An 8,998-nucleotide genomic window follows, 5' to 3' on the forward strand; every position below is an offset into this window, starting at 1 on the left:
GTAGGTAGCAGCGGAAGTTGAGAACAATAAGCAGTGGAAGACAAGACAGTGCAAGTTTATGTGAAGGAAAAGAATTAGTTAAGAAGCAGTTTTACGTGAAGTAGTAGACAACCAAAGTTGTAGAGAAGAAGTTTTAAGAGACAGCAGGAAATTTTATGGTTTTCGATCGTACTGGCTCCGATACCATGTCAGATAGTGTCAGATAGTGGACAAAAGTATTTTTTTCATTCATTGACTCACGTATATATAGTGTTATACATACCTAATCAACCACTTACCAGCTGGACATAGACTAAATTTACTCCTTAAATTGTGCCATAACACTTGACTAATTACAGCCGTAATACTTGACTAATTTGTGCCGTAACACTTGACTAATTACAGCCGTAATACTTGACTAATTTGTGCCGTAACACTTGACTAATTACAGACTAATTACAGCCGTAACACTTGACTAATTACAGCTGGATACAATATACACAACTCACGTCTACAGAGCCAATAATATGTTCCAAATCAGGATAAATGAAAGCTTAAACACAAAAATGGCCTCTAAGCTGCTAAGCAGATATCACACTAATAGAATTGACAATAACACAGCGTAGTTTCAAAGTGGACTTTCAAGTTAAAGATTAATCGAAAATATACAAATTACAATTCATAGTATTAAGTTCATTTGCAAGACAAAAGGTTCCAAATGTCATGGCAGATATTCCAAAACAATTTCAGATAAACAAAAGACGTTTGATGCAGCAGCAGACTTCCAAATTTACCCCAACAATAACATCACGACACAGTTTCAACTTAAACCATAGACATTTACTTTGAAGTACTTGCCAATATCTTTTGAGGGTTTTAAATGACATGCTAGACACCCCATGGATTTCACTTGTATCAAAGTACAGAAAGTTATGAAGAATAGCCATGACCGTCCTTCAATCTGGAATAGAATCAAAGAATAGGTATTTGTGTTAGATTGACCATCCATATTTCTCAATCGAGAGGTAAATTATGTACCAAGTTTGAAAATGAACACCATATGCCAAAATTAAGCATATTAAATAAGAGCTACTGAGTTAGAAAAGAATAAACTGCCATGCATGAACATTTTCAGAAAAAATAAAGACAATTGTAATAACAATAGTTCAAATAAGGAATTCTGTTACTTTTGAGATGGTATTTAATTGTCTAAAGCTGAAGCATGAACTTTTCAAAATTTCAGCAAGCAGAATCGTATCATTTACTCGTTCACATGAACATCCCAGGGTGTTTTTTTTAAATAATATAATTGTATTAAAGGGCATCAAGGAGGTTCAAGAGACAGAAATGAAGTGTGCCAAGTGCAATACAGGAAATGAGTAGTTCATAATAATATAATTCAGTGAGGAAGGTAAGAGGAGTAAAGAACTTACTTAAAAAGTTACCTTCAGCGGCTCAGAGCTGCCCTTTGCCATAGGAACACCCGGATGCCCTGTGATCATATTATTGATCATGAAAAGGTTCAAACAACATGGTGAACTGGAAAATTCACAGCATATGAATGTCAACTGACACGAATACACACCAAAAGCAAGGCATTAAGAGTGGCATCTTCTGTTGTCACATTACCAAATATTGTTGTCAAGCCTAAGACTTCTAGCAATGGCATTTGAAATGCCATTAGGACCACCATGCTATGTTGGTGAAAAAGAACAAAAATTTGTTAAACCTGAAATAAAGGTTTCTTAATGGAGACCACATTGCACTTGCAATACTAATTTAATGATAAAATTATGAAGGAATGCTTGATAAGAACCTACTCCTTAACAGGAAGAAAATAATTTCTAGAGACTACTGCCTAATCATAAGTGAATATCAAATAAATCTATGACCATATGAACTTTAAACATTATGTAAACCAAAAAACCTAAGCACTGATCAAATTGACACTTGCAGTGTAACTACAATTTTGAATCCCAGGTACTGGTCCAACCCTGTAAATAGAGCAACACCAGAAACCGTAACTGTAAGAAATCTCAGATCATGGATTTAGCCCATAGATCATCTGAAACTTAATTGAACATATTGTAAAACTAAATTGTGGAACAAAATCTGTAGGAAACACCACCCCTCCACGAGCAACTCTCAACGACAACTTTCCCCGACATTAAAGTTATAATAATATATGATTGGCATGAATGACATAATCTCGTTAGTGTATACAAACTTTTTCATCAATATTAATGCAAGATATCCAGTGAATTGTCGAGGATAATATCATTAAAATCAATGACTCACCTGGTTATGTATGGGTTGGTCCTTGGAGAAATATGCTTTGCAGTAGCATTCTTCCCATCTTTCCTGATATAATAAAATGAACTCGAAAAGAAAATCCAAGATTTAAAGTTCCAAAACATCCCAAATTTGAAAGTAGAAGTTCACAACATAATAAAGTCAACTCATACTCTTTCTTTTTTTAAAAAAAAAAAGAAGAAGAGAAAAGAGCCAAAAAATAATACTAAACCCAATATTCCAGTATCAAGGTCTTGGAGTCACGAACAGAATCAAAACTCCTTGGGTGAATTGTGTTTGGGTTTCTTCTGTGCTTGTTTTGGACTTTAGTTCTCAAAAGCAATTGAAGAAATAATGTTAAAATGCTTGGTTTAGATTTAAGTGCTTGAAATCAATTGAAGAAAGAACGGTTTAAAAAATGGGAAGTCATACCTGGTATCGTATCGACCATGGAGCCGAACAGATCGTCTCTTAGACTTTATGCTTCAAATCCAATGAAGACATAAAATTTGAAAGCCGTACCCAATGATGGACCAAACCGATATGCTTTTAGTAAGAAGAACATAGACGGAGAATAGATCGCGTAGACAGCAAACAAACCCAAAATAAGCAGAAGAACAGAATAAATCTTACCTGATGATGTCTAAAACAGGTCTACCCTATTAGACAAATCAGTTAAGTCAAACTGAGCTGGAATAACTAATTTCTCCTTTGTTGGTACGTGATCTCTTCCTTCCTTCCTGCACAAGAAGCGAACGTAAGCTTCGGTAGGGCCCCGAGGGTGTGCTCAGGGGGACCTCTTCGACGCTCAAGTCAGTAAGGTACTAAACTTGGGAGGATGGCTCGTTGCTTCGAGCGTTGCCTCTTGCTCAGTAAGTATTTTAGAGTGTAGGAGTTAGATTGCTTACCTGAGGGCAGAGGTTCCCCTTTTATATGAGTTTGAAGCGTTTGAGTTGTAGTAGGAGTCGGACTCTCTCTCATTGATTTTCCAGAGGGTTTCTCGGATGGTAAATCCTATCTGTATCCTTCTCCAAAGGGGAGTAGGACTCTATCTAGAATTGACGTCCTATGAGGACTCTTCATCAGTTGAACTTCGTGCGTACATGCTTCTGTAGTACGGTTATCGAAGTGCGGTCTTCGGTCTGATAGTGCAGAGGTATACACTTCGGTCGAGAACCGAAGTCTACCCTTCGGTACGTCACCAATATTGTCCTCACTGGAACTTATTCTGCCACGTGGCTTTCTCCCATTAGTGGAGGTATTTTGGGAATATCAGTTGCCCCCCACACTCGTACCGAGGTATCTTAACGATGAACTGGGTATGAGTGTAATAATGTTTGTTCGACGGTTCATTTTTGCGGACAAGATCGAAGGATGCAGAGCGTCACAACCTACGCACCGTTAGATCAGATCTTTCTTCCTATAAATAGGTGGCTTGCAGTTCTCTTCGATTTTTACTCGCCCCATTTTTACTATTTAGAGCGTTTAATCTGACTGACCGACTGAAGCCTTCCTTTGTAAAACCGAACATACTTCAGTCTCTAGTTCTCTCAGTTTCCATACCATAAGGTCAGTCTTTACTTCCTTCTATTGTTTTTGTTTTTATTATGTCTCTAAGTTCCTCCACTTCATCTTCCTCTTCGGGGGACGCGTCTTCTTCCTCTACTTCGAGTGAACGGACTGCGTCTGACTCTGAAGTTAACATCATCGATTCTCCTACCCCTGGCCTTACTGAGGCTTCGGTACTTCGGTCAGATTATCCCGAAGTTGCTGATCGAAGTGAACTTCCTCCAAATCAACAAGTGGGGGGAGACGAGGTTGATTCTGAACCGACATGTTTATCCGGTTCAGGATTGGATGATCATGGGGTGTCAAATATCAAGAGGGACTTCGGTATCCCCTGGGCCTGCCGTCGTATACCTTCAGACGAACACCCCCTTCATCCAAAGGAAGGGGAATTCGCCGTCTCGCTCCATTCCCTAAAATACGGTGCAAGGATTCCATATCCTCCTGCATTGACCAGTTTTTTCCGTATCTTCAATATTTGTCCCGTTCTTCTAGCCCCGAACTCCTGGCTCTTCCTTAATACCGTTCTTAACCTTTGTGTCAAATATACTATACCCTTCAATTCTTTTATTATTCAACACATTCTTAGATTAAGTTGTCATGGTAGGGAGGCCGGTCTATACTATTTCCAGTTTCGGCCACCCATTGAATCTCCTCGTTATCAGGCTTTAATCAGGGATTGGAAGAAGGGTTACTTCTTTGTGAAGGCGCCCCTTCAACCTGGAGAGCACCTCCCTTTTCGAACTGAGTTCGGTATTCCCCATGTCTTTCATTTCAATAATCCTCGCGAACTAAGGCATGAGACAGATAGGGATTTATTGGACTGACTAAGGCATACCTTCCTCCCAACCCTTCGGTCAACATATCTTTTAGTAAGATTGACTCTGCGTACACCTATTCTTCAGTCCTTCTTCAGAGAGGTGTGCTTCGGTTGGTCTTTTTAGACTTCGAGAAATTCATTTGTCTATATTACCTATTTATTAACATGTTCGGTCATCCATTGTGCAGATATGGTGAGCATGGAGGACTATGTCAACATGTTCAGCGCTGGGGCTTCGAAGGGCAAGAAGCACGGCATTGGTAAGGGAAACAGGAGGAAGCCGAACCCGAAGCGTTCAAGGAAGAATACAACGGGAGAGACTTCTGCTGCAGCCAACGTGCTCAATGCTCCCACAACTGTTCACAGTTCGGTCAGGGTGACTCAACCGAGCTCGAACCCCTCTCGGACTTCAAATTATGTCAACATCCCTCTTCCAGTGACCCAACCTCCCCGAAGGATGGATATTGAAGACCTCACTGCTCATACCCCGAACTGGGATGTTCTGGTGAGTGATTCTGCCAATAACCCGACCATTGCGGGTAGGATGGTTGTGAAGGCTCCAACTCCGGCTGACTTCAGTCGATACGAAGCGCTTGCTTTGTCAGACAAGGTGTCAGAGCTGAACGTTGCAGCTATGAAGGTATAATAATTTTATTTAACTTCGGTTCTCCTTTTTTGACTTGGTATTTTTACAGATGAAATTGGTCCCGAAGTACCGAAGTTCATTATGCCTATGTAGGTTGTCTCTGTTCTTGCTACACTTCTTGGAGGCATAGCGAACATGGCTCACAATGAAACGGCAGCAATTGAAAGGGCCAAAGCAGATGCCATGGCGAAGGCGAAAGCTGAAGCCGAGCTAGAGACATTTCGGGCCGAACTGACAGAGAGGACCGAAGCTCTAAATGCTGCTAACGCCAAGGAGCTCAAATACCGTAAGGAAAAATCCCGGCTGGAGGCTGAGGTCACAAGGCTTTCCCAAGCTGCTGAAGCTGAACGAGTGAAGGCTATTGCCGAAGGCAAGTCCCTGGGGGTTCAAGAGTTCAAAGCCTCTGAGGAGTTCAAGTTAACTCTTCGTTAAGAACGCTACTTCGGTGGTCGTGGTGCCTTCAAAATGGCCAGGAAGGCTCTAATTGAGGCTGGGCAAGATCCAAGTGTTCTTGATAAGCTTTGCCCGGTTTTGGTTGGAAAGGACGGACTTGAGGAGTCCAAGGAGGAGATATATGCTGAACTTGCTAGGGCTGAGGAAGAAGTTCGTCGACAGGCTGAAGATGACGAGAATTCTGAAGAAGATTTCGAGGATGGGGGTGACCATCCTTCCACTGTTGATCTTACCGTAGTTACTTCGGATGAAGATCCCCCTAATGCATCCCTACCGAAGGTGATTCTCCCATTCACTCGACCGAGCTTGGCGAAGTTCGTCCCTTTACGCCAGAGGATATTCCTCCACCAAATCCTCCTGAACCGATCTTGCCAGAAGCTACCCTGCATGAACCTTCAGAGACGGAGCTGCCCCCTTCAACCGAAGACATTTAACTTCAATATTTTTTTATTTATTATTTTTTTTTGTATGAATGGTTAAATATCATTTGGTAATGATATCTCTCTCTTTTCATGTTCAGTTCGCTCTACTTTGATTTGCAAAATTTGTTGTGAATGCTTGAAGTGTACTTTATTGTCTGACCTTACTTCGGTTGAGGATGCTTGAAGTGTACTTCGGCGTGAAGTACTTGTCGTGGCCGAAGGGTTGGCTTCGTATGAAGTATACACTTCAAGATCGAAGTACCTGATTCGACCGAAGGGTCTAAGGGCCGAAGTGGCCTAATTTTGAGACTTATAAGATTTTTCTAAGCTTTGGGCCGAAGGGCCTGTTCGGACCGAAGGGTCTTATGTGGACCGAAGGGTCTTATGTGGACCGAAGGTCTTGTTTGGACCGAAGGGTCTAAGGGCCGAAGTGGCTTAATTTTGAGACTTAGAAAAATTTTCTAAGCTTTGGGCCGAAGGGCCTATTTGGACCGAAGGGTCTAAGGGCCGAAGTGGCCTAATGTGGATCGAAGGTCTTGTTTGGACCGAAGGGTCTAAGGGCAGAAGTGGCTTAATTTTGAGACTTAGAAAATTTTTCTAAGCTTTGGGCCGAAGGGCCTATTTGGACCGAAGGGTCTAAGGGCCAAAGTGGCCTAATGTGGACCGAAGGTCTTGTTTGGACTGAAGGGTCTAAGGGCCGAAGTGGCCTAATTTTGAGACTTAGAAAAATTTTCTAAGCTTTGGGCCGAAGGGCCTGTTTGGACCGAGGGGTCTAATAGAAGGAATGATTGAGACAACTTCTGATCTGTTGTTTATTAAACTAATGAAAAAATAACAACTCTTTTTATTGTTCAACTAAATAAAATATCTACGTAGATTGTCAGCATTCCATGGACGCATCTTCTTCCCAGGGTTTTCTGGGTCTTCAATTCGGTATGTTCCTTCCTTGAATGCTTCAATTATTTTGAAATGTCCATCCCACGTCTCCCCTAGCTTTCCGGGGTGTTTTCCTGCGGCCTCCTTCTTTCTTAAGACAAGGTCCTCTGGGTTGAACTTTCTTTCTTTGACCCTTCAGTCGTAATACCGGGCTATCCTCTGCTTGTACGCAGCAGTTCTGATTCGAGTCTCTTCTTTAACTTCCTCCACCAAGTCTAAATTATTCAGAAGTGCTTCATTATTCTCTTGGATATTGAAGTTAATGATCCTTGTAGACGGAATTTCAATTTCTACAGGTATCACGGCTTCGGAGTCAAATGCCAGGGAGAAGGGTGTTTCTCCAGTAGAAGTCCGTGCTGTGGTTCGGTAGGACCATAACACACTCGGTAGTTCTTCCATCCATCTTCCTTTGGCACTATTTAGTCTTGTCTTCAAACCTTGGAGGATCACTCGGTTTGTCACTTCAGCTTACCCATTAGCTTGTGGGTGACTGACCGAAGTGACTCTGAGATCAACCCCCAACTCTTCACATAGCTTCTTCATCTTTCCTCTGACAAATTGTCTGCCGTTATCAACAATAAGGGCTCTTGGTATCCCATATCTACAGACAACGGTTCTCCAGATGAAGTCTATTACTTTATTCTCAGAAATAGTTGCAAGTGGCTCCACTTCTTGCCACTTAGTGAAGTAGTCCACGGCTACTATCAGATATGTCCTTTGACCCGATGTTGGTGGGAATGGTCCAAAAATGTCCATAACCCACTGAGCAAATGGACAAGGACTCTGAATAGGCACCATCTGGCTAGAAGGAAGGTGGGGTACATTGGAATGCCTTTGGCACTTATCACATTTTTGAACAAGTTTTTGGCGTCTGACACCATTGTAGGCCAGTAGTATCCACAACGTAGCACCTGATAACTTAATGTTCTTCCCCCTATGTGACTTCCACAAATTCCTTCATGCACTTCCCTTAGAGCGTAATCGGCCTCTCTGGGCAAACATCACAGGTATGGAAGTGTGAAGGATCTTCGGTATAATTCTCCATCAATTAGAGTATATCTTGCTGCCCTTTTCCGGAGACTCCTTGCTTCATTCCTATCTTCAGGAAGTTTCCCTTCAAGCAGGAATTCTCTGATTGGGTCCTTCCAACTTGGTTCAGCTTCAATCGGGGCCACTTCTAGTTCAGCCGAAATACTTGGTTGAGGAAGTACCTCAATTCTGACCGAAGTAGGTCCTTTGGCTGAACAGGCTGAAGCTAATTGAGCAAGGACATCTGCTTTTGCATTTTCCTCCCTAGGTATTCGATTGATCTCTACCTTGGGAATCTTGGCCAGTAATTTCTTGACCGCAGCTAAGTACTTGACCATATTTGAGCCTCTCGCCTCATAGTCTCCCTTCATTTGTTCAGTTACTAGCTGAGAGTCACTATTGATCAACAAATACTTAACTTCAAGTTCGACAGCAAGTCTCAATCCAGCTAGTACCGCTTCGTATTCTGCTTCATTATTGGACGCTTTGAAATGAAAATGAAGTGCCTGTTCAATACATATGCCCCCCGGACCGAAGAGGAGTACTCCGGCTCCGCTACCCTCTTGGTTAGAAGAACCATCAACGTAAAGGTTCCATTTTGGGTAGTCCTCTTCGGTCAGTGTCACTAAGGTTGGGCGACGACATTCAACAACAAAATCTGCTAAGGCTTGAGCCTTAATCGCATGTCTTGGTTTGTATTGAATGTCGAACTCACTCAACTCAATGGACCACTTTATCAATCTTCCTGATGTGTCCGGCTTCTGAAGTATTTTCTTCAATGGTTGGTCAGTAAAAACTACTACAGTATGGGCTTGGAAGTAGGGTCTTAACTTTCGAGCTGCAGTAACCAATGCT

At 41.9% G+C, this 8,998-nt stretch overlaps 1 long non-coding RNA gene across 5 annotated transcripts; it reads right to left on the bottom strand.

The window, feature by feature from the left end:
* Window positions 1-602: 602 nt before the first annotated feature.
* Window positions 603-2,837, bottom strand: LOC120010417. 5 transcript variants are annotated; one of them, XR_005470874.1, is made up of 4 exons: window positions 2,704-2,837; window positions 2,278-2,595; window positions 1,413-1,471; window positions 603-940 (listed from the first exon to the last, which is right to left on the bottom strand). It is a non-coding gene; the product is annotated as an uncharacterized LOC120010417 (long non-coding RNA). The 5 variants fall into 5 exon arrangements; XR_005470875.1 differs by having other exon boundaries at window positions 1,413-1,673; XR_005470873.1 differs by having other exon boundaries at window positions 1,565-2,595.
* Window positions 2,838-8,998: the final 6,161 nt, after the last annotated feature.

The sequence above is a fragment of the Tripterygium wilfordii genome, chromosome 12 (genome assembly GCF_013401445.1).
Source record: "Tripterygium wilfordii isolate XIE 37 chromosome 12, ASM1340144v1, whole genome shotgun sequence".
NCBI classification, from domain to species: domain Eukaryota; kingdom Viridiplantae; phylum Streptophyta; class Magnoliopsida; order Celastrales; family Celastraceae; genus Tripterygium; species Tripterygium wilfordii.